Genomic DNA, 26,440 nt, shown 5'->3' with positions numbered 1-26,440 from the left:
TGCTAATCAATCGATTAGCAGAGCTGTGCTCTCCCACAACTTGTCTTTTTAGTCCACAGCCACCCCCCACTGTTCTACTCATCTCCTCACAGCTGCCTCCCATGCTTCAGGCACCACATCCCTCTCAGAGTGCTGCCAGCTTTAGCAGTCAGAACGTTTGGGTCCAAAAGTGTTGTGTTTCTTTATAAACAGTAGACCTTCAGTGCTTCTGTGAGGTATTCCAGTGGGTTTGGAGTCCCTATATTAATGTCACACACAGAAAAAAAAATGCAACTTCTCTCTGAAAACACTCACAAGCAGAGCAGGAAGATGTATAACATTGAGAAGGAAAGAAAATTTAAAATTCAGTCTATGTAATGTTAATTACAGTCTCTTACCCAGCTTATTTAGATTATTTCTGACTTTGTTAATACTATGTAATGGAATGGTCTAACATTAAGTTTAAATTTGGCAGACATTCAGTGGTACAAAGGACTAAAATCACCATCCCGAAATATTCAATGCATTCTGATATTCCAAATCTAGTTCTAATTATATGGCAGGTATATTTGTACTCTGCAGAATTCAATGTAGCATACAAAACCTTACCTGGCTAAAAAAAAACTACCTTAGGTACCAAAAATAACTTAGCTATGGCAACGGAGGTGTCAATGTTGGTTAATTTACACTTTACCTAGGCAATCTTTGCTGCATTAGGATCACTCTTTCTGATGCAGCACTTACAGAAAAAAGGTGGTCCCAGGAAATCAGTTCAAGGAGAGCTAGAACAAAACACACATGGAAGAGTCCTGACTAGGCAAGATTTTGCATCTAAACTGATGGACCCACAGACGATTACTGGTAAATCATTCACTCTTATCCTCTAGAGCAGCCACCACCTACACCCCAGCTCCCAGTCTCTGGGCCTCTCTGACTTTTCAAAATCAGGCAATAATGGAATGTGGCCTATGCCATTGGCCTCTCTTGTTCTGATTCCTGTTCCCCTCCTGCATCTATCTAAAACCATTCCCAGTTCTTTGTGCTACACCATGCTCTGACCATGTTGTAGTCTTCTCTGACGTTTGACTTCTGGCTCGTTCAGCAGGAGACATTCTTGTTCTCACAGTCAATAAGCCTCAGTCTGAACTCATATGATATTTTCACTGAATCATGACAACAAGCTGACACTAGACAATTTCTTTGGTGGCTCTTACACTGGAGATTTCTTCTGAAGGAAGGAAGATGGTGTAACTAGCCCATATACTTCAGCAGACATCTTAGCAGACTACTTCCTCTGACTGCTTCAAGCTCCACTATACCAAACTGACAAACTGAGAGTCTGAGTCTTCAAGGATATCAAGAAAAGCTAGCACCTTCAACTGGCATCAAATTTTCTCAAAGTGCTATAAATAGATTGTTCTTAGGGGTGAGATGACATCAATGAGTTTAACAGAGGTTGGAATTCTCTTATCTACACTTCAGCATCACTATACGTCCTATATTAGAAATTTCTATTAGAGAATGCACATCATCATGTTATCTGATTTTACCCCACAATAACAATAAAGCAAAAATCCGGACCACCTAACTATGTGCCAAGAGCACATCACTACTTATCTTTTCTATTTTACCGTGTAAGCCTGAGATTGTTTCATTGCCTAAAGTACTTTTTACGGCTTATCTAGCTTCAAATGTGCTTTGAAATACAAACCTAGGGCTCTGCAATAATGACACTTTCACATCTTCTGATCACTTTTGGGAAATCAAAACTGAAAAGCACATTTGAATGGCAACTTTGGGTCATGTGCCCATGCAGTGGAATTCTTAGCTGAGGCTTCAGGATGTTGAAAGGCACAACAAAGACAGAGGAGCTGTTCCATTTTGTAAGATATACTTGGAGGACAAGAAAGTTGGAAATGGCATAATGGCATATTCAAGGATAAACTGTTATATAAGAAAGAGGCTTTAGGAAGAAGAAGCACTAAAATTTAATGCAAAAGGCTAAGAAGGGATAGAAATTTTTTGAAGTTTTTCTTTGCATTCTGAGCATCTCAGATGAAGAGATCACAAGGTATCATGGGCAATGGAGATTTTTATTCTTCATTCCTACTCAGAAAAGGCAAGAAGACACATTTTATTTGTCCAGGTTAGCACAGCCAATAACAAAGCGAGAAGAAGACTCTAGCAAAGAATCCATAGCATGATGAGAGAGCTACAGGCAGATTTTCCTGACTCCAAATATGGTGGTGTACTCCATTTTTTCCAAAATTTCCATTTCCTGAAAATGTCAACTGCTTGTTGCAAAGCAGTAAAAATTAAACTTGAAATGATTGAGATGTTTCAGAGAACTTTTTAGGGGTTCATACAATTAAAGTCAGATTCTTCTGAAAGTATTTCAAGATGAACTTCCATTCATGGCGTGAATGTAAAGCAATAAGAGTTTGCATTTTTAAGTGGAAAAATGAATGGCATCCTTTGTAACTAACCTCCTCATTAAGTGTTCCTCCTTCTTCCTTTGGGCTTCCCAATTCACTAGTTTATGCTAAGTTAAGCTTACAGTGCAGCACAGTTGAGCAATCTGTATTTTCATCATCTTCCATTGGAACTCTCAAGGTCAATCTACTAATCAGTTCATTTTTCTCAGAGATCCACAAGGGTTGATTACCCCAAGGGCATCACTAATTAATATTCAGGTTTGAAATAGAAGACAGTTAAGTTTGATGCTAATTAAAGCTGGAGAGTTTCATCCCCAGAAGCCCACAACGAAATCAGTTTTAGTGTTAGAATGTGTTTTGCACCACCTATTTTTTTCACTTTTACTATTTCAGAAATTCCTTCTGGAATCAAACGTGCCAGACCTCTCTTCTGTCCAGTTTAATGGTCTGAGACATATTTGTTTAGCTTTAAAAATCTCTGCTGTTATTTCAGAGGTCATCAGACACCTTACACATCTTCATGCAATCTGGAGGGACATTTGTGAACATCCAGCAATTTCTGCACTTTAAATCATTTGCAAAACAGAGAGTCTGCTTCATCATGCAGCCTTGACATTCACAGGAGATCTTAGTGAGCATGAAGGTGTTTGGAGGAAGATAGAACTTTTCCTTGACCTCCCCCAAGCAAAATAGGTTATGACGTCTGTGATACACATCCAAAGTTCACTGAAGACCTCTTCTAAATCCTGTCCAATCGGTGGGAAGACTACCACCTATTTAAAGAGATTTCACCTCACATTTTACAAAGACTTGAGAAAATGAAGCTTTATGTGTTGCTAATACATATTCATATTTTTAGACATCTTTACCTTATGAAGTTCCTGCCATTTCTCATTTACCCCCAGATACACAGAATAATTAGTCTCGATACACTTCAGGAACTATCAATAGCCTATTAACTTGTCATTTTCAGATTTATACACAGGACACTGCATCACCCTCAGTGTCACTGGTGTTTGATGTCCTGCTATTTTCTTTTCTTGATAGGGCCAGGGTCTCTGAGGGACAAAGGACTGGAAGTAATGTGCTGCACCCATTAAAGTTAATTGCATGCAAACATTAGAAGCCAGACACCCATTTCAATCATGAAATATGGATAAGGATTTGCTGAACGCCATTTATATTACTTTTATGATAATATTTAACTTTTTGGTATTAAATATTTAGTGCCTTTCTGATTCCCCAACATGATGCACCTTAAAAATCCCATATTTTTGACAGAACTGCAGAAAATTGAACAGGCTGACAATTACCTTCAATGCTCAACTTTGAACCAGAAATTGACAAATAAATCAGAGCTATGAGCACCTGCATGATGCAGCACTGAACTAGGTGCCAACAAGTTGTGGCCAAATGCAGAACATAAAATTTCAGAGACAGATCCAGACTTTCAAGTTACAGCCAAGAAGAAGACAAGACAAAGCTTGGTGCCACAACAGCAACACCATTTATCTCAACTGAGAGCTCTTACCATAGAGTCAGGATTGCCCCCTGTCCTGCCCCTTACAGAAAAAACTCTCTCATTGTTTTTTCCCTTTGTGTTCCACAGTAATTCAGATGGGAAAAAACAACAAAACATCAAAGGCAATTGTGCATTTTGGCTCCACTTCTCTTTCTGATTTAGGTAAACTTGATATTGACTTCAGCTTCCCGGGTAGATAATGTGGGAACTCTCTGTGTACCAGCTGCTTCTGCTCCTAATGATCAAAACCAATAGTTCAGATTATGTTTCAAAAAACAGCAAAAGGAATGCTTCAGCTGCTTATAAGGGAAAGACTAGAGTGGGATCAGCAGTTATGGCCTTGAAATATTGGCCCCTGAACAGCCTGGAGTAACAATATGATACACAGAGAAGCACCCAGCTGCTGGTTGTGATCAAAATCTCAAGTGAAAGACCAAGCAAATAAAACCCATCTTATCGCTGGTAGTGTCAAATATTATAGAAGGCACATTTGCTACTCTACACAGAGGTGCTCAGTCCTGGGGATGAAGAGAAATTAACCACAAGAATATTAACTGTCCAGGAAAGTGGATGGTACTTGCCGTCTTGCTAAAGAAGTGTATTTGACTAGATGGCTGAAAAGTTGGCCAGAGCAATTTAATCATGCCTGTGGCAAATATTCCATGTAATTCATAAGTATCTATGTATAGTGCACATTTAATTTCACCTAAATGCAAAAATACTGTATATGACTGAGATTAGTTCCTCTCCCACTCACTCACACTGAAATGGGATGTCAGGTTTCTTCCTCTTCTCTCCAAAGATAAAGAAAACCTGGATATAACTCCAAAGAGCAGTGCAGTACATTTTTGGAAGTATCCATCATGTTTCTTCATTGGCTCAGGTTCTTCAAGGAGAGTTTAGACTACACAGTCATTGTCAGTGATAATCAGAGGAGCAGCTCTGTTTCTTTTCTCTGCATTTAGCCAAAACTCATGGATGAAAAACAGGTTCTTGAAGTTGAATTCAAGCAAGTTAGGCCAACTGGCAGAGTACACAGCCCACAGAGCTGGCAGTTCTGGTGCAGGCACCAAGGCCACTGATATGAAAGCCCATTTGGTCAACGCTGTGCATGAATTGGGTTCCTGAGTTTTCAATGGCAAGCTCTCACAGTGCTTCGTAGGAAAATCCAGCTAGTGAAGAAAGCTACAGCACATTAGTTCAGCTACAGGGGTTATGGCAAATGCACCTACCAGTCTTCAGCTCTGTACATGAGCTTCCCAGAGGATGTGAAATTAAGTTCTTAGTCTTGGTCTCTATCCTCAACATGTTCAATGGCTTGAGGCCAAAATAAGCTAGAAGCTAGGCACCCAGAAAATGAGAAACACACACATGCTGTGTTTAAAAAAAAGCTTTAAATGACTTGCCAACTTCCTAATAGAAATCTCCTAAAAAGATTTTTTTTTCACAATTGATAAAAAAATGGAGAAGCAAGCATAACATCTATGTCAGTAATATGTCAGGCAGCTGCCAGCTCACAAGAATTTGCTTTTCTTCCTGACAGTCCTTGCCTTATTGGCTGCACATTGTTTAACATCTCCAACACACAACAAAGGCATCTCACATGAAATGATTTCACATCCTGTGTAAGTCTGACTCAGTCCACAAGCAGAGCCCATGCTGTGCTGTGAATGAAGCTCCATATGGAAAGGTACCGCCGCTGCATCATCAAAGCACACACTGTGAGACATAAAAGGACAGCTAAGATTTCAAGGGCAGGTTTGGTCACATCTATGTTTCTTGTGCAGGTTAAGACCCCATTATCCAAGCTTTCCTACTTATATTGCCCAGATGGTGAAATGACCCAGAGTAAAAAGGTGAGCAAACACAACACAGTGTGCAAATCCACTAGTTTGGACCTGAGTGCTACCTAGGCCCCTGAGCTAGTATAAAAACATAACCTTTATTAATACAACATTTACTGATTTTTAGTTAGGGGAATTCACAGTCTTAAAGTCATTCCTGTTTTGTATGAAGCTTTTCTCAAAAGATGCTACCCAAGAGTGTGAGCTGAAAAGCAAGTTCTCACTGATTTCTATGGAGGCAAGGCCAGACCTTCTCTGAGAATGATGATCCCTCAAGCATGTCAATCTGCTCCATAGGACCTAGACCCAATCCATAAAATCATTACTCTCTTGTCCTGCTTGAAGAGGTGCCTCTTCAAGCACAGGATAATGTTGATAAAACCTTGTTTGACTGAAATCTAGCTTGGAGGGTACACACTCTGAATGCTGCTGCTGGGAAGGGTAAGAATTCCTGTTCCTCCTGTCCTCCATTCCCTAAGTTTTCCTTTGTACCATCTCTGTGATGTACCATTGTATTCATAGAGCAACAAGCAGAAAATGGCCTGGTGTCTTAGGAGTCTACAAATTCTTATCACAGAAATAGCAGGTAATAATTATTCCTCTGTGTGTTCCGGGGCAACTGAGTCCAGGAGATTTATTCATAGAGGAAAAAAAGTAGTACATTGCCTGGCCATGTACAGAGTTTTGTGTTGTACTGACAGCACATTAAAAATAATAAGAGGTTGTCTGTTCAATATTGGAATTTATTATAAACATCTTCTTTCCATCCAGTAGTGTGGGCCTAGATGTTGATCTGCCTTTCAGCCTGCTGCAGGTAAGAAATAGCAATCCTCATGCCTTTGGCATCATCCTTAGAACCATCATGTAATGGTCAAATCTTCTGACCAGACTCTGCCAGATCCTAGCAGCTTCTTAACTCTGCTACTGCATATTATTTTCTCACTGGGTGAGTGCAAGGGTGCTCCTCAGTTCTAGGCTGCTAGTGTCCAAGATCAGGCTGAGAGCAAGTGATCAGCTGTAGGCTCAGCATGTGCAAAAGCACAACCTGGGCTTGTCAGGTAGCAAGTAACTTTGGCTGTGAGTGGCTCATCTTGGCAGAAGGAATGCCAGTCATTGGAAGCTCGTGACATTTTGCCTGCCACTATCTACAGATGCTCATTTGTTACGAGTACATGTTGCACTTGTCTCACGCTTTGTAGCAATCAGCCCTTTTCTTGGATTTAGGTGAAATGGTCTGAAAAGGTTCATGGTGTGGGAGCAGCAGTTTAAGAAGTAGTTTTGATGTCTGCCCAAACAGCCATTAAAGACAATAGAAGTGCCAATTCAGAGCTGGCAGAGTATTTCAAGTGCTTTGAGTGCACAAAACTGTGATGGAAGTGACAATCAGATGATGCCCCAATCATCTTTCTCATTGGAAAAAGCTTAAATGCACAGTCATTTTCAAGAAGATAAAACTAGTCTAAGGAAAAAAAGGTTTTGTTTGAGGGCTTGAGGGGTGTACTGAACAAGTCAAAGCATATTTTAAAGCAATCGTTCATAGCCAGTGCTTGCATTAGAAATTTCCAGGGGAAAATGAAGCATATCAGGAAGGCAGAAAGCATTAAAAGCATAGATATGACTTTAAGCTCTGTCAAGAAAATAAAGCAAACTTCTTAAAAGTGTCATGCCTGTCATAATTTCATCCTTTCATGAAAACTAACCCCTAAATAATTTTGGTTACCCCAGTCTCCAGAAATGGATGAAAAAGAAAAAAAGAATTTTAATTCTCAAAATAAAATTATCCTTTCTTATCAACCTACAAAGATTTCAGACCCAAATGTTTTTATACTATCACTTTAGTGTTTCTAAAACACCTCATCATTTGACTTGATTATCCTGAAAGACTATTTCTTCAGACAGCTCATCAAACAAGGGCCTTCTAAAACTATTTGTATTCTTCTGTTGACTCTGGCAAGCTATTCGTGAAACTGATGCCATCTCCAGTGAGCTTGTCCAGTTGTCACTGTGGGGCCCTGTCCAGTGAATGGCAAAGGAATAGATGCCCCCCACATCCTTTGTCTGCATTGCTACAGGCACAGCTGTGGATGGAGCACACAGCAGGGATAGGCAGGCTCTCATTTGATTTAATACAGCATTTTTATGGGCAGGATAATATTCTAATGTAAAAATGCCTTTGGCAGAACCTCACCCTGCAATGCCAATCCTCTTTTCCATCCCCTCACAACTCAAACAGCTGTGGTGCTTGCTCTAGTGTTACCCTAATGCCAAAAATGTTTGTTCATATCAGAGAGATTTTAGGGATACAAGCAAGTGCGCATGTGTTCACGTAATGATTTTGAAATATCTTCCCACTGTCTGTGGAAAGGGACCCAGAAGAAAAGATCCAGAATGTCTGCAACAACTGGTGAATGACTCAACTTTAAGGAAAAACTAAGTCCCGGAAGTTCTCTTCTTCAACACTCTGCAGACCTCTCCTTCCCATCCTGTGTCACCAAAATATGCTTAAAGGATCACACTGAAATTTTGCAGGATAGTAGGTGCTCATTTTACAGATTTAATAAATTAAAAGGTCCCCATCGACTGTGGGTCTGCTAATGTCACACATGAATTGCTGCAAATGTACATGATATATCTGGGCTGTTCTGTGATCATTGTTTTCCTAGAACGCAGGCCAAGAACTCAAGTTAAATGGCCAACCATGGCAGTAGTGAAATAGGAGTTTGTCAAAATCAGTAGAGATTGAGCTGAGCTCAATAAAATACATTTTATGGCTTCAAGCAATAGCCCAGGTTAGAAAAAAAAAAGGTCTGCATTTATTCAACAAAGGACTTGTAGTTATATTATTGCTAGTGGATTTGGAGAAAATAAGCAGTGCAGAACTGCCTGAGTCTCTGGTTGTCCCCTGGGTTGAACTGGGTTCTTAGTCATATAAGTCAAGGTGAAGTATTAATGACTTTGATTCAAGGAAGCACTTAATCAGATTCCTAACTTTGGTTTTATAACTAGTTACTTTGGAATGTATTGTACAGATCCAATACTTAAAGGTACACATAAGTCTAAGTATTTTCCTGTCTAAATCTTTCAAATGAGGAGCTAATATTTATAAACAGGAGATAAGATGAATAAAGTCATAAAGTGATTCAGACCAGGCAAAAATGGAGACCAATAAGTGCAATTGTAAAATGGTTCTAATTATGGGAGGAAGTGCAGAGGCACTAAAGTAATGCAACTCAAAACTCTAGATAGAAACATTAGATATTGTACATGAACTGCAATACTGACTAATAATGTGGTCAAAGGACAGCTTTCCCCAAAAGCTTGGACACAATATTGCCACCGAGGAAATTAATTTAATTAGATTAATAAAAGTATGAAAGTCCCCTTGCAAACGACTACTCACATCTACACAAATGCAATTATTTTGTGTTTAACTGACAGGGGAAATTTGTGTGTGAAACTAGCAAGGAGAAGAACTATTGCAAAACAAACAAATAACATGGGAAAGAGCTAACTGCACAGTCAATGCAGCAAAGATCCTGTGTTCTGTCTATGACTCAAGGAATGAAATAAAAAAGTTAAGAGCTCACACCGTGAGCTCCCAGCAGTGTGACTGTTTATGTGCAACAAAAGGACTAAATAAATACAAGGAAATGGGGAGAAAAAAGTTCCATCAGCAATTTTTAACCATACGTTTTTTAAAGAAATAACCTGTCATGGAGCTTTAGCTCCACTTACTGGCTGTAAATTAAAGTCCTCATATATACTCAAAGGACAGCTCCCAAATAATTTTTACTGCCTTCAGTCTGATCTCCTTTTTCTTCCATCTGTGCTCCCCTGACTGACCTTGGTGCAGCTTAAATCTGAGACACAGCAGTCAGAAGAAGTCAGTGAACTCTGCATTCATTACATTTTTGGTGCTCTGAACTCCCCTAGGCTGCCCAGCTGCTTCTGAGTGGGTCCACTCCTGGCAAGGCTAAAAGGGATACCAGGATCTGGAACATGGCAGAGGCATGGCAGAGTGAATGTAATTGTGATTCTTGAAGGAGAGATCATGTACAAGCCTTTGTAGAGTTGCAAGATAGGAGTATTTATCTGCATGAAGTATTTATCTGCAACCTGACTGCCAATGTCTTTTTAAACCTACTACAAAGTGTGCCTGCTTCATATCACAGAGCCATAGAGACTGCTATGCTTATCTGGCTTGGCCCTTCCTCAGCATCACAACTGGATTTGCAGATTGAGTTACTTTAATCCTCCTCAGTCTTATCACAGAGTGCCTGTGGAGCATGTGAGCACATACACTTAGGAAGAACATGAAATGCCAAACATAAGATGAGCTGCAGTATCCAAATGTGGGTATGGAAATAGCTGGAATTCACCAAGTTACTCGTGCTCTAAAGGCAAGTGGCAAATGGTGGACTCTGTAGGAACAGGTACAACAGTACTTACAGATAGCTGATCAGAGAAGAGCAGGGCAGCCTGAACTTACACCAGTAATATTCAGGGGATCTCAGCAGTCAGTCACCCATTCAGGCGTGGGGAAGCACACATGATCCATAGAGTTACAGAGGACCTCACTAGCAGAAGGAAGAAAAATTCCTTCCAGACTAGGGAAAACAAGACATGCTGTGAGTGATCCATTTAAGGTCATTGCATTACCCTAATTAAATCCAAACAGCAAATGTCAAAAATTCCTTACAGAGACAGAAAGGAATCAAAGGTGGACTCAGAAAGCCATGAGACAATTGTCTGCCAAAAACACATTCATGTTAATATCAGATCATCATCAAGAAGGAAAGCAATGTTCTCAGCCAATCCCCTGTTTTCAGTACTGTAGATTTTGGACATATGAATGGCTTCACAGCTGCCAGTGTTCACAAACTTTCTGACCATCAGCAGGGTGAAACAGACTGGGGGTTTCCCTACATATTTCTTAGCCATGCCCCAATTCTTCTGGGAAGAATCTCAGGAGTGTGGATTAACCACCTGCTGTTGTTCTTGCTCATAATCGTGTACTTCACCCAAGTGCCTGTCACAATGGACAGATTGCAGTGGTATGCGCAGGCAGTGGGTAAGGCAGAAGCACAGGTGGTAGGAAACACTGTTTCTGTGATCACTCTGAGTCTGCAGGGAGTCAAGGCTCCCCCTTGACCTGCTCATTTGAGACATAAAACATTGCAGCACAACTATACCAGCAAAGCAGTCATCTTTAGGTCAGAGTTAACTGAACCCAACATGACCTTACTTCAGCTTATTTTTCTAGTGTAGAAAAGCCCAAAGGCATAATGCAAAGTAACACACATTAAGAGGGACTACCTTAGAAAGGTTACCTCTTCATTTAATCATACATTTCATTTATTGCTCAATTAACATACCTCATGCATTTTCATCCCTCTATTACAGCTGCAGTATCTTTAGACCCAGACCTGTACAACGCAGCTCTCTGCAAGGCATTTACTGTTATCTACTGAGATAGTTAAATCACTTTCTTTAGTACAGGTTGTCAGCATCTATCCTTTCAAAGGAGATGATAATTTATGTGGTATTTTATGTATGCCAGATATGTACCACAGGAAAAGCACTCTTTTTTGTCTCCTTAGCTCCCTACCTGCACTAGGGTTGAAGATCTGCCAGGCTGTGTGCAGGTTCAGGACCTAAGGTGACAGCACAGATCCCCATCTCTACAGTCTCCTGCTCATCAGGGTCTTTGGTCTCTATACACCAGGTAGCACCTAACTTATCATGTCCATGAGTAAGAACTGCAATATAGCAGTTTAGAAATTCAGAAGGAATAATCAGGAACATCATAAGCAGGCTGTGTCCCTAATAGATCAAATTTTCTCTGAGCACAGGGTGAAAGATTTTGTTCATTCCTACAACAGTTTTCCATCATGACTGTATTACACCATAAATCAGAGACACTCATGCAAAGAGCTCCCCAGGCACTTCAGCCCAGCCCAGATCCAGAGACAATTACCTGCATCTAGTACAGTGCTTCTTGCTAAGCTGATCACACTGCTTTCAGGACAAAAACCAGTATCTCCAGGCGGAGTTACTGCCCTACCTATTAATGGGCATGCAGCAGGACCTTCTTAGTGGGCATGCAGAGACCTCAGTCCCATGCTCCAGTGTCATGTAGGTGACATTTCTGTTGCTCAGGATCTCCATGAAAAGCATTTGTAAGGCAAGTCAGTCACAGCTTTTGTGCAAAGTGAACTCTGTAAACCTAGACTGGCTTTAGTGCAGCTCTCTTTTGCCTCTCCAGATGATGTCCACCCAACACTTCACATTCTGTACTAGTTCATACACAGAACAACTGGTGCCTTCACTGTTTGTCATTGTAAGTGCCTGAATCTTAAAAGCAGCACTGCAGAAAAGATGAACTGGTTTCATAACACAAATACTGTATGTCCATCCTTTTGGGACATGACTTTCCATATCTACTTATCTTCCACATCTGTTTTCTGTCATAACTAGGCGTCCTCAAAAGGGTAATAATTAGCTTAATAATAATTAATAATTGTAATAATTAACTTTATGCTTTTCAGAAGATCACTCACTTTATTATACTACACTTAAGAAACTTATTGCTCTTACAGATAGTCACGATACAGGTGGACTTGGTTGGTCCTTGAGTCTAAACACCATCACCATTGGCTAATTAAGAAACCACCCTTTGGTAAATAAATCTCTATAACACATTCCACATGTTCACATCAGGTGTAGCAAGTGAAGATAAGAATTGTTTATCATTCTTTTCTCTGATCTTCTCACAGCCTTCCCCAGGACAATGCCTGGGAAAGTTGTGTGTTGCTCTCTGTGGTCAGAGAGCTGCTGCCACAGTCTTCCATATCTAAGAAACCACATATTAAGCAATGAATGTACACTGGTGTAAAGCTACTTTGCACAAGCAACTGCAATGTTCAGTTGATTCAGCTGATAAAGTTGAGATGTTCCTGGTTTTGTGAATGGGAGAGCAAGTTACATGGAGCTCAAGGTCTTATGTCCTTTTCCAGTATGGGGCAGAGAGGATTTGTGCTGCTTCCACAGGGAAAATCATTCATAACAAAAGCCAGGAGAAAAAAAAAGTCATAAGAGCTCTTTTAATTGAAATGCATGGCCATAAACAAGAAGAAGAAAAATCTTTGGAACTGGAGAAGAGTCAGCTTGCCCAGAAATGTTTATCCATTTAATATAAAGCCTGAAGAAGGAAATACAATAATCTACAATGTTATCACAAACTGCTGAATTATCTAAAATATACATTAAAAAGTCATCCTGCCACATGAAAAAATATCATTCGTTTCCTGATCTTTAGACCAGCCAATTCCTTCAAGGGATATCTAATATTAAAGCATACCATACCTTCTTGCAGCTAAAATGCCTCTATACAAAATTTTAAAAATTAAAAAAACCAAACCAAAACCAACCCACAGAAAAAAACCCACACAGGTCTTTTATTAATCATGAAAGCTGAACACCACAATTGAAATTTTTTATATTCTCATACTTCTGAAATTGAATAATTACACAGAAAGAGAACAACTTCAAGAAATTGTCTATCAGTTTTAAGGTAGAATGGGATTTTTGGTTTCACTTTTTTCCTCTTTCTTCCCTATACATCCATCCTCGTGTTTCAGATAAAGTTAATAGTCATGAAAGAGAACTAGCCAAAAAACCCTTAGGAGTAAATGGATACCCATATCCATTTATCACCAGGTAAAAATGAGTGGAACAGATTTAAGGATACATAGTTCACAACTTCTCTGTAATTATTTAGAGTGGGTTTTTTCTTGTCCAGAAATTGAACTCAATGTCTCTTTATTGCTTAAGTCCTACAAAGATTCCAAATGGTGGTGCTGTATTAAAAGAGTATTAAGAGGCCTTGAACGGACCAAGTGTACAGTTAGTTGTTCATTCCAAATACTGAGCCTTGTCTAAAACCAAATGATCCATTCAATTTATGGCAAATTCAGATGAGATTGGTAAAGACTGGAGGATGAAAAATCAATTTAATACTTAATCATAGATTTGAAAATAATTCTTACTAGGTCCTGAGTTTGACATGTTTGAAAGACAGTGGGGGCATAGGAGATAGACTGTCAAGGATCATAATCCATTTCTACTTGCTGAACATGGAAAGGAAAATGTCTATGTCAAAATAGTGGCAGCAGTATTGGAATATCTCTTCAAGAACAGATAAAGAGCAGAAGATCATGGAAAAAGACCTACATTTCATCTTTCATCCAAAAGATGCATTCTCCTGCAGTAAAGGAGATAGATTTTTTATTCTACCTTGTTTCCATGGGATTTATTGCCTGCTCCCCTACTCCAGCACCATAGACAGCACCACTGCTTTCCCAGCACACCCACTTCTTCCATGAAACAAGGTGCCTTTCACAAATACAAGGCAGGGAAAAAACAGTATGAATTTGCGGTCACTGTTCCATGAAGACTGATCAAGTCATAATGATTTGAAAGGATGCTGGATTTGTTTTTATTATTGCTAATGTAGAAAAGAAAGTGGAATGTAGAGAAAATAACCAAGAACAGGGAAAGAAATCTGGGTATCTTCACTAACTTCTGAAAAATTAAATGCCAGTATAAGGTGCTGTTTTATACTGGCCCATTTTAAGCTCTAGGTACCTGTAAATATCTCTTTGTTTAAGGAAGTTTAACTAACACAACATTTAGATGCCTAAGTCTATAAATCACAAGCACGTAAAATAATCCCATAGCATGGATGCCAGATGGCCCATGTTATGAACTGACTGAAACTTTAGATCAAATTGCAAACATGCTGTTTTCTTAGAGTTCTCCTCCCCAGCATGACATTAGGTGATATTCATTAAAACTGATGATGCAGTTGAAGTAAAGGGACTAATGCAGAGGTGGTTCAAAAGGAGGTTTCAGATAGCTCAGAAGTTGGCAGCAAGCATGAAGGGACCATCCTCATATCCCGCCTGACAATGCACTTTGCAGCAGTCTTGTCACAGCCATGCCGCAGCACCAGGAGTGCTGTCAGCTACATGTGAAAGCTCTTTTCTTTCTCACTTCTTAGTCATACTTAGGAGTTACTGTGGCTCTCCCTCCTCCAGGCTGAGATCTGACAGCCAAAGTAGGGCTATTGAATGAATCTCACTTTTCTCTTTGCTTAAGTCTCAGCAAGTTCTTCTGCCATGACAATGGGACTTGAGTGGCACCTAAAGCTTGAGGTGGCTCTCTGCAAGAGAATAAATTTCACTCTTTGATACTGTATACTTTTGAAGTGACTGATTTTGCCATTCATTCAAGAAACCTGTTACAAAATTATTAACATTAGAAATACTCATGTTGATATAAATGACATGTGAATGGAAATGTGGGTATATGAAAGCACCAGAAAAAGAATGTCAGAGCAAGTGCCAAAGAACTGCTGAGCATTAATTGCCCCAGAATGCTGTATCTGTGATTTTATGCAAATAACCAAATAAAGGGAGAAAAAACTTAAACATAAGGTGAAGGTGGAGAACAGCGCTGGAGCCATAAAATACTCAGATAAGGAAAAAGTGAAATTCACAAAATTTTATCTAAAATATATATGGGGACAAGAAAAATATAAGGCAATAGGTACAAATACCTGGAACTCTACATAGAGGCATGTGTATTTAACACATTCCTTATTTTTAACTGCAATAAGCTACTACTGCAGAAAGATTCCAGAATGAGTCTGTATAGCTTTCCTCTCTTTTTCATAATAAGTAATTTTCTTCATCCCTTTATTATCTGGTGCTTACTGGCATAATTTCTTTCTGGGATGTCAAACAGAAAGAGTAATATTTCCAGAGATCCTTGTGCACCACTTCTGCAGAGATCCTTGTCTCACCACTTGTGCACACCCTCTTCAAAAACGACCTTCTGATCCACTTGCACAGTTGCTTTTTGTTGCATGAGTCTTATAACAAGTACATAAGCAGTTTGCAGCATACAGAGCAGACTTTGTATGCTGGTTGTAGCAGGACACTCTGCCCTGCAATGGGGTCAAAGAACTCAGACAATACCCTATTTGCAAAGCTATCAGTGGTGGATTGACACGGGGTGTTATGCTGGGTTTGGTGTTGAATTCTACTAAAATCAATCTGATGCATCAACTCCCAACAAACAATTTATTGTTTATTGTATAGTGAAACAAAGATTTGGCAGATAAACTGCCAGGCTGACTTGGAGACAAAGTGTCACCAAAACTGCAGGATAAACAAAATCCATGTGACTGGCAGTCATATCACTTTACACCATGAAATTTCAGTCCACTTTTATATGGTAGGTTCTTCCAACATACTACTTCCTGGACAGCGTGTATAAAGTTTTCTCCCTTGATGTGAGGACAGCTCTTCAAGGATACTCCTCAAGGCTGAGGAAAGAGATCTGCACACAATCATTGGTATAGTAAGGTACATCAATCTCTGGTTAATAATTGTTTCTTTTTGATAGCTTTAATATTATTGTTTTGATATAGTGCATTACGCTACACTATACATTACAAATAGTTCTAGATTTTACACTGTATTGGATTAATATTTTGGTCTATAATTTTTCATAATACAGAATTCATTTTATATAAATATATCTCATTTACCATCTTTAATCCTGCAAGACAAGATTACTTAATCTATTGACACTCTGAGGCTAAGACTGGGTTCAGTTATCACCACTCCTCTATGAGAAAGAGTTTACAATGCAGGGGGTCCTCTCTGCACCTCATGGCTCAGCAACAGGTCTTCTCTAATAAACTTTGTCTGAAGCCCCCACTATCACCCATGACACAGGTCTGACGTTTCTTTCCTAAAACAGTGTCAAAAGAAGAGTTAATAGGTCCTCAAAGTTGCTTGAAGCATATTGTATGGCCTCTGGAGTGATGGGCATTTCTTCACTAGGAATATTTCAACACCTGACACAGACTAGGGCCACTACAACTCTTTGCAGCATTGCTGGAACAGCAGTAACAGGAAACTCTGTCTCCTGTTCTGGGAGCATTTATGGATCCATCCCCAGCCCTGCCACAACTCATTGTGAGCTTTCAGGTGAGATGTTGACACTGTCATAGCATGGGGTAGACACCTGTCCTGAGAATTGACTCTGATAACCAGACTGCACTGCCTGCAATAACCTTGCCAGAATAAAATGTGCAATGTACAACTTCTACCTGAGGCAAGTTTGGAATAACTACTGTTGGTCAAAGACTGAGTCTTTCTTTCATCCACACAGCAGAACATAGGGCCCAAATTCAAGCTACATCTGAGTGAAAGACAAAAAGCTACACACAATAGATGGGTGATGCTGAGTAGCCAGCAGGGACAGTGTGTTATCATGACTCTTGTGACACTAGTAGCAACAAACAAGTCATTCTTACTTCAGCCTCATCTTGCTGGAAGTGACACAAAGTTTAAAAATTTTTATATAGTTTAAGTCAGGGGTTCTGTCCACCTTTGCCCAGGGGTAAAGGAATTGAAGTTTCTTTTTAAAGGAGCATTTCACCACTCGAGGCCTGATGAACTTAACATCTCCTCAGGCTGGGAATAGCACAGAAGACACACAAAAGATAACAACCATTAACAAACACCCACTCCAAACATCAGCCCAGCATGGAGACACCTGGAAAATATAGATAAGAGAATGAAGTATGAGAACCTAATCAACATCAAAGGTGAAGGATTCAACAATTAATAGGAAAATAAGTAACTGTGTAACTTGGGACTAATGAACATTGAACCAACTAATTTCTCTGGGTTTTGACTGAATAAGTATGTGAAAAATCTAGTAAAGACCCCATGTGATGGAATTACTTTCTCTGCACAATCCAGGCAATGTGTAGATGCAGTGATTTCTATTGCACATTCTGGCCAAAACATCCTAGCCAGAAGAAAAGTTATGTCTTAATTTTCTACCATTAAAAAAATGTTGTTGGAGAGTTTTTGTTTTTCTGCAGTTTTGGTGACAATGTCATCGACAGAAAAAGCTGCCAGTAGCCAAGAGTGTGGAGGCAGGAGAAATTCTGTCCCCCACTTTGTGTGGCAAGTGGCTGAGCTGCAGGAGACAGTGAGAGAGCTGCTTAGCATCAGGAAGGCTGAGAAGGAACTGGATCGCTGGTTCCAAGCACAGTCTGCAGTGGACTCAGCCCACTGCCAAAAACTCCTTCACAGGCAGACACAGAAGGGAGGGTAGCCAGTAATGCCCAAGAATGGAAGCTTGCAACAGCAAGGACCTGCAGGAGGAAAAGGCTTCCCCTGAAGCCTGAGGTGCCTTTGCAGCATCATTTGATGGCTCTGCAGACGGACGAGGAAAGACCCATCACATCAGAAGAGACTGGAGCTGAGTAAGGCAGCACGATCTTCTCCCCATGTAACAGCAGCACAACTAAGAAAAGGCAATGGGTGGAAGAAGTAGGCCACTGTCCTCTGAGACCTATGTAGGCACCCATTTGCTGACCTGACACACTCTCTAGAAACGTGTGATGCAGAGGCTCCTGTCACTGTTGTCACTGGGAAACTACTGAGCCTTGTACAGTCCAGTCCACTTTTGCTTCTTGTGGGTGCCAGTGATACAGCCAGGAGCAGTCTGAGGTGCGTCAAGGATTACAGAGCTCTGAGAGTGATGGTAAGGGACTCTGGAGCACAGGCAGTTTTTTCATCAATCCTGCCAATCAAAGGTATTAAAGGGTCAGTCAGATCTGGAAATTCGACAAAGGGTTACAGGACTGATGCAACAGCCTACTGAGATGTTTGCTTACTGAGACCATGGGAATTTCTCTGAGAAACCTGGTTCACTAAGGGGACTTACAGGGTCTACCTGTCACAGAAAAGGAAGAGCATCTTGCCAAGATGATGATGAGGGCTTTTAAAGAGTTAATGTGAGAGAAGAATCTCAATTAATCTCTCCCCTACCAGCCTGGAGAGGGCAGACAGGTCAGTGGTAGAGCACTTGAAGAGAAGCACTGGGCCATTTCACTATCTGCATCTACTGCAGTTTATCAACTTTGAACACCATGGTGTTTTTTTCCTTCTTGTTCTGCCCCAGACTAAGCCAATATAGAGACAGGATGTTCCCGGAGAGCAGCAGGGGCCACAGAAGCAGATGGGGACAGGCCTGTTCCCCTCTAATCCTGGTATACTCTTCACAACTATATTTCCTGAGCTTTGCCTTGTGCTGTGAAAGTTCCTGGAGGCAAGGGAGAAAGGCTTGCTTGTAAAATAAGCACAGCATGTGAGTTGTGACTTCTGTCTTTATTTCTAGTCCAGGTCTTTGAGTCATAGAATATATATTGATTGCCAAGGCAAGAAGATATTCCTCAACTGCTTCAACAGTCACACTTTTAAAAAATTAATCTTCTCTTTCTCCTGCCATCTCACAAAACCATTCTTTCTTTAGATTATTGCATATTGTTCTTATTATTGTTTAAGCCAGCAGATTTACTGGCACCATAACCTGGAAGGCTGACAGAAAGACTCACACAGTGTATTCATTTCTTATGTCCTGCCACACCTGGGCTAGACTGACCACATACTCCCAGAAGTAAGAGCTATTTCCCTTGTTTTTATCAGACCTTTTTCAATACATGGTTATAGAGAGTTATACACACTTCCCCAGTGAAGCAACTCTCATGAAGAAAGTCCATACTGAGTACCATGGTATGCTTTCTGCAGGATTATCCAGCCAGTGCTGTTTCCACATTTCTGCAGATTTTTATTGACCATAACAGAGAGGTAAATCCATCAGAATTTCTCTCACTTCTTACTAGGAACATGGTCATTGTGTAGCCTAAGTTCTCTGTTTTTTGTAAATTTGGAGACAGCCCCTTCAACTTTATTCCAAGAAATGCAACAGAAGGGAGAACACCAGATGAATTGCCAAATGGAGAGGAATTCAACTATGCCAAGTGCTAACTGGAGTTTACTCACAGACACATACACCCATATCACAAACTGTCTTGCTGTAATATTTTTCTACTAGAACTAAAAGCAGTGCAAAGTGCATTTTTGTGTACCTCTACATGGATCACAAGTTTCCTATATACTCCAATGTGCCCAGCTGTTTCTGAAGCACCTTGGTACATCCCAGCTTGTCTGCTCTCTGTTGGCAGTGCAAGTGTTAATGCATCAGAAACAATAAAGCTTCATAAAAAATAGTATCCCACCAACTCAGATTAATTCCTTGGGAGGCAGATAATACTTTTCTTACTGTTTTGACTAAACTTCTCTGAGTTCTCTTGAAGTGCTGCTGATTTTTTTACACCACACCCCAGCACCAGCCATTCACGTGTAGTGGACATCCCTGTGTCCTGCAAACAAAAAGCTTTTGCAGGTCTGTAAGTGTATTAGAAATAGCTGGGCTTTCAAAGCTGGCCTTGTTCAAATACATAGTCCATCTTGTAATTGACTGTCAGCTTGATTTACAATGGCAGTTGTGATGTGCTTGGAGATTTCAATCCAAAAGGCTCTCTGAAATAAATGAGGACAAAAGTCAATCCAGTGAGGCAGCTCGATTTGTTAATATCATCAAAGAACAAGGAATGGTTTAGGCAACACAGCAAGCCAGAACAAAATGCACTCAAGACAGAAGCAGCCCAGACAAAGGCAGTTCATAAAACAAATCACAACTCCTGTAAAAGTTAAAGAAGCAGATAGAGGAATTAAAGTCATCAAGGGGAAATTTGAAAAATCATTCTATTCAGAAGAAAAGCAAGCAACAAGCAAGAATATTTAAGTTCCCAAGATTTTTACCCATCAGAAGCTTTATATAATTTGTTGAAAAAAGCTTCATAAGAATCTAAATTATATGTTTGGGGCCTGAATTTGTGACATTATGAACCTTCCAGTCATTTTGCTTCAGAAACTGACTGAAATAGAATATTAGAAGCTAAGAATCATGCTTGATTGTTAATTTTTTTCTTTTTTAATCCTGAAACTCTGGTAAAACATTAGGAAGATGGGTAAAGGGCAAGAGAGGAAAATACTGAGACGTCCATGTTCCTTGGTTGCTCTCTGGAACAACAGACCTTAGCTTCAATCCCCAGGCACTGAACACCTTGGATTTGGCAGATATTGCCTTTCCATTTTTAAAGTGAATAGAGACACTCCAGACAAACTGAGGCTAATCAGAACTGAGGGGACTGAGGGAAACTCTATTTTTCACCTATGGCAAGAGCTTGTCAGCTCAGGACAATGTTAACACCTTGTTTTCCAGCCACAATTTTATTAAGTTTTACTCCTGTGTTTAGGCTAAATTTCTTTGCTTTGGCTGACACACCTGAGATTTTCACTGAATTAGAATCAGAAATATATTGTTCAGATATAATAAACTGCAATGAAAAACAAAGCAAATCTGACTTCAAAATGTACGATATATTTTATACAGAAACTTATATATGAAAGCAGAGCAGTTTTTGAAGGAGACACAACAAATTAAAATATGATTTATGATCTTGATTCTTCACCTAGACCCAACTGACTGATTTGGAAAAATTATTACTTTGCCACTGGGATCCTTCCATCTCTTACTTCTGATTTCTGTGCTTTGCTGTTAGCAAACAATTAGTTAGTCAGACAATTAGCCACATCAGCAAGCAGCTGCCTGGTAATGATACTTTATACATGCCAGTATTGAACCTGACATTGCAAACCACAAGCGTTGTGGTCTGTGTCTGTGTCAATCCACTGGTTAGGCAGATTAACCCCTTTGTAATTGAAGAATGCTCAAAAAGGCTTTTGTTTCAAAACCAAAAGTTTCTCCCAAGTGAACTAGAGATAAGTCTCCCGTTATTAGCAACGTAACAAAGTCATCTCTGTCCTCTTACTGCAGAAGAACAAGGACTTTTGAACGCTTGGTTGCAGTCAGCAAGAGGATCATATACCTATGGCCAACACCCAGACCAAGGTCCTATTCCTAGTGCTCCAATTTCTTTCTTCCCTTGTATAGCTAAGGCAAACTTTTTCACTCCTTGAGAAGGTTTAATTATTTATGGATTTCAAACCATTTTTTTCTGTTGGGAAATTATATCCATACTGTTTTCAGTGACAATATTTACAGAAACTTTCTCCTTTCTTTCAGCTAAAAAGTAGTATATTTTTTTAAGAATATAATTCTGTTCCAATTTCTGTTGAAAAATATTTTACCTTGGAAAAGCTGAGGAAAACACAAACCAAATGTAAGTGCAAATATATGTTTCAAATAAACCAACATACAAAAGTACAGATGGTGCTTTTCATCAACCTTAATTGTCCTTCCAATACTTCACCTCTTCTTGATCTCACCATTGGAAAATCTCTTACTTTTCCATTCACATGCATCTCCTAAATTCAGCTTGATACCTCTTTCCTGTTTCCCTACTACTGTCAGAGTGGCTTTCAATCCTGTACAAAGCAGTGTTCTGTCTTTAAGTCTCTTTTACAGTTTCTTCACATATAACTTATAGCTTCCCTGCAACACAAAGTCAGATTGATTAACCAGACAATTTCTTATGATTCCCTTGACTTAATATGATGAATTTTGACTCTGGATATTATCACTTACCTGGAAAAGAACCTGTGGGAGCTCTCTAAAATTGTGCTTTTTTGCTCTTCTCTCAGAAGAGAATGTAGGACAACGATATTAATTAAAATACAGATATATCCCAAAATCTCAAAAACATTGCCTGCAAGTATTGTGCTCACAAAATTCCATCCATTCACATTCCCCAGAATGTGGATTTATATTTTGACTGGAGCCCTCTTCGGATTGTTGGTTTAAGACTCTGTCTGGAAAAAAAGAGGAAGTACTGCAGCTGTATAATTCTCCTGAGAGAAATCATTTAGCACATTTTCATATGTGGATGGCTTTATTAAAGTCATTTAATTAGGGCCAGAAATGTTGAAGTTCAAAATCTCCAGAGAGTTTAAAAATAAACCAAAAATGAATATGGGACTTGACAACAGCAGTTGTCAGGGCACTATTAGAGAAAGGGACAATGCAAAAGAGATTTTAATATGGCATTTTGGTATGATGGAGAATCAATGGAAATTAGGTATGAAGAACAAGAATAGGAAAGAATATATGGCTGAAACAGAAGATTCACAAAATATTGGAAGTCTTTGAAAACAATGGCAATGAGCATGCACTAAATATCGTATCATTGGTGTGTTGTGATCAGAGAATTGACTTAAACAAGATTAAAACATAAAGAAGCAAGTGTTTCCTCCAAAGCAGCTGTTCACTGAAATGACAAAAAAAATCAATTGAGAAAGGATAAAACACTGAATAGTTGGAGTTCCCTCGAAGACGAGATGCAGCAAGTAATAGTCTCTCTGGGAAAGTTTTCTTTACAGATTTCTGAAGAGTCACTGCTTTTCAACACATAACTCTGCTCCACAGGAAACTTCAGTCCTCAGGACTGTCAAACCCACAGTCTGGGTAGCAAATGCAGTTGCTTGGAAAGTAAGTTTCACTCTGGTACCAAAAGAAGAAGCAGCAGTTGTTTCTATTTTGTCCATGCTCTGTTCAAAGATGCAAAGACAATGTCTTAGACTGAGAAAAGCTCCTGTGAAACAGTGAAGTATTTCAAAGGATCACAATGGAATACAATGTAAGAAGGAAGGGACAACCAAAGCCAGCTTTCCTCAGAGTACTGGAAGCCTTTGAAATAAACTTGGAAAAGATATTCCAAGTTCACTAACATTTGTATGCTGAGATCTGTATAGACAAAATCGTCCTTTGAGTTCTACATCTTCTTTGGATCCATCTGTTTCTTGACTATTACTTCCCAATTCTACTTTGAGTCTGGGATTTTACATGCTGAAAGAAAGATGAAAAGAGAGGTACAAACTAATGCATGCTCTCAGTAGAAAGTTCCTGTGAACATAAAGGAGGAAAGACTGAGGGCTGGAGATTTGCTCAGTGTTCAGGAACAAATCCAACATTATGTCACTGGCATCAGAACTCCTATTCAGTTTTTGCTGCTGTAACTGAGAGCAGAATCCAACTTTATTTAGCTCTGGCCAAAATTCCTTCATTATAAATGTGTGTGCCTATTTTGTGTGGTCTAGCAACTTCAGAGAGAGATTCTACCTGCACTATGGGATTCCTGTCCTTGAGATGGAAAACTAAAAATAATCTGAGGCTTCTGAAGCATTAACAGTCATATGCTATCCTGCTGCAGGAGTCATTGTCCTCCAGCTGAGGTCAGACTCCTTCTTTTCACAAATAAATGTGAGCCAGCATCCTGTTTTCTCACCGTCTGCTCAATCTTCCCTCTGTTAATCTGCGTAAAATTCAGTAGAAAATCCAAAATGAGAGGGCAATGCTAGAAACATACTAACAAAGCAAAGTTCTCCTGTGGAGGCTTTGAAAGTGAGCATCAGAAAACTGAGAAAGTAATAAATGTTACAATGTTCTGTCTCTAACATCAGAAGAACATGGCCACAATGCACTGCATTCCTTGCTGCAGAGCCTAATTGTCTCTTAAATACCTGTGAGAATTTGCAGTTGCACAGCAGCCAAATGTCCTGTAGCACAGCCCTTCCTTGGTCAGTGTGTGCATGCTGTTCTATGCCAACCTATTGCCTACCAGGGGACCATTCCTGTAATATTTGGGAGCGGCACACCTTGAGCATCCTTGGGATGAAGCTGTTGGAGAGAGCAGGGGAAAGACACTTGTATCTGCTACTCAGAAACAATGTACCACATGCGAGCTTGATTTCAAACCTATCTCTTTTTTTTTTTTTTTTTTCTTAGCTGCTGAAAACATTCTTATTCTTCTTACAAAATAGAGTGGAATTTATTCAGCTCTTGTGAAAATCCATTTACTCATGTTAGAAATAAATTTGCCCCTCAGGACTCTAAAGAAAGCAGTCAGAGTATTCTGGAATGCAAAGAATCACTCCTGCTCCTAAAATCCATCCTGAGGCATAATGTATTCTCACCCACACAATGAGCAAACTCCACTGGCTAGTACTGAGTAGGAAGCAGAACAATATCTCTGCAGGCTCTCCCTTTCACTTTGCTTTTTTCCAATCACCATCCCACCTGACTGTATAGGAGCTGCCTGTCAAGTGCTGCTCAGCCCCTAGCAGACATGGAATGGAGGAAGACAATCTCCTGGGTTTTCCCCACATGCTTCTTCTTGCCTGAACAGCACCAGACTCAATCTTAGCACCAGACTGTAAAACTGCAAAGGTTCTCTCAGCTGACAGAGTCTGTGGAAACATAACATCAATCTTAATGGCCTCCTATTGGCAGTGCCTGGGATCATCCCTGCTTGCCTGCAAGCATTTATTGAGGTCAGTAAAACCACTCTGACATTTATGTGTTGTTTGCAAAAGGAAAGGAGTGGCTAAAGACTTACATTGGAGGTTGAGTCTTCATTTTATCAGGAGCTATTTGAAGAATGCCATTTGAAGAGTCAAACTAGATTTAGTGAGACAGTTCAGGAGGGATCAATGGAGCTTTATTTCATATAGTCCTAACTTGAGAGCCAGGATTCCTTTGCCTGAAATTGCTGTCAAGCTGCTTCTCAGTAGAAATGTGGGGTTTATGCAGCTTGCCACCATCTTCTCTCCTTAAAATACTTTATCTGACATATCAAAATTTCAGCCTTTGAGGATGCATTATTTGATTTTTACATAGCAACCTCTTTGATTCATCAGGATGAACAGGGAAGCCTGATAGTTACACAAAAGCCCAAAGCAACAGTACGAAGTAAACTCAAAAGCCAGAGTTTTCTTTGACATATCAATAAAATCTACAAAATTTCCAGGGAGAAATTCCCATCTTTATTTACCTCCCAAGCAGCCCAGGCAATGGCAGCTTTTATCAAGTTGTCAATACCAAGAATAGCACTCTGTCATTTTGGACCATCACTGCAGAGTAGTGCAATCAGGTCAGCAGACAAGAGCATCTGGTTTCATCATTCAGCCAGGCTGCTCTGCAGCTCACTGAGACCAAAGCACTTTGCAGAGTAAGCCCCCTCCAGACTTTTTTGTTTGTTCTTTTGAACACCTCAGAGTGGCTATGCCAGGCCAGACCAGCCTCCTCACAGCACTGGGGAGGTTTAGTAGCTTTTCTCTGCCCAAAGCAAGGGCAAAACTGGGTCATCACAGATAAATAAAATTTTCTTCATCCTTCCTCCCAAAGTCTCAGAGTGCAGAAACTGGGATCTAAGAGCTCTCCTCTGGCTCAATATCTCTGAAAATAACAGCTGGGTTTTTATCCAGGAGCTGTAAAAGTCCTTTAACTAACATGAGGCTTAAAATATTAACTCATTGCTGAGACCAGACTGTGATTCTCCTGATTCAGCAGTACTCACTCAATGTGTCTGAAAATGCTTATAAATTTAATCACTAAGAGCCTGTGTGGATGACAGATGGAGATAGACAAAGTGGTGATGACAGGGGTGGAGGGTTGAGCACTTACTTTCCCCTATTTGTTGCTTAGTCAAATAAATGGCAGCCAAATAACACTCTCCAAACTCCCCCATCTCTGCAAGTTAAGGGCAGCTACAGGATGTAGCAATGGTATGTAACTCAAGGCTTAGCTGGTATTTTTCATGTGGAATAAGGAACAAAAATATAATTGGAAAGCTTGATGGTTGTATGATGCCTATTTCTTATTTCTCGGCTTGCACCTGAGAATTGTGAAATTTTGCACTTAAAAAA

The 26,440-nt window shown here is 39.9% G+C and overlaps 1 long non-coding RNA gene across 4 annotated transcripts in view; it reads left to right on the top strand.

Moving 5' to 3' along the window:
- LOC135303301 (uncharacterized) overlaps positions 1 to 26,440 on the top strand; it is a 264,506-nt gene that overhangs the window by 220,685 nt on the left and 17,381 nt on the right. The window contains exons 5-6 of one of the 4 annotated variants that reach the window (XR_010364755.1): positions 6,552 to 6,594; positions 8,146 to 8,489. The exons of 2 other annotated variants lie outside the window; for them this stretch is intronic. This is a non-coding gene — a long non-coding RNA (uncharacterized LOC135303301). Of the gene's footprint in view, positions 1 to 6,551; positions 6,595 to 8,145; positions 8,490 to 16,083; positions 16,211 to 26,440 lie in introns of those variants that run through there. One more of the 4 variants, XR_010364756.1, reaches the window with a different exon arrangement.

The sequence above is a fragment of the Passer domesticus genome, chromosome 6, assembly GCF_036417665.1.
Source record: "Passer domesticus isolate bPasDom1 chromosome 6, bPasDom1.hap1, whole genome shotgun sequence".
Lineage (NCBI taxonomy): Eukaryota > Metazoa > Chordata > Aves > Passeriformes > Passeridae > Passer > Passer domesticus.
Note: the sequence above shows the minus strand (reverse complement) of the source record. Positions and strands in the feature narration are given on the sequence as shown.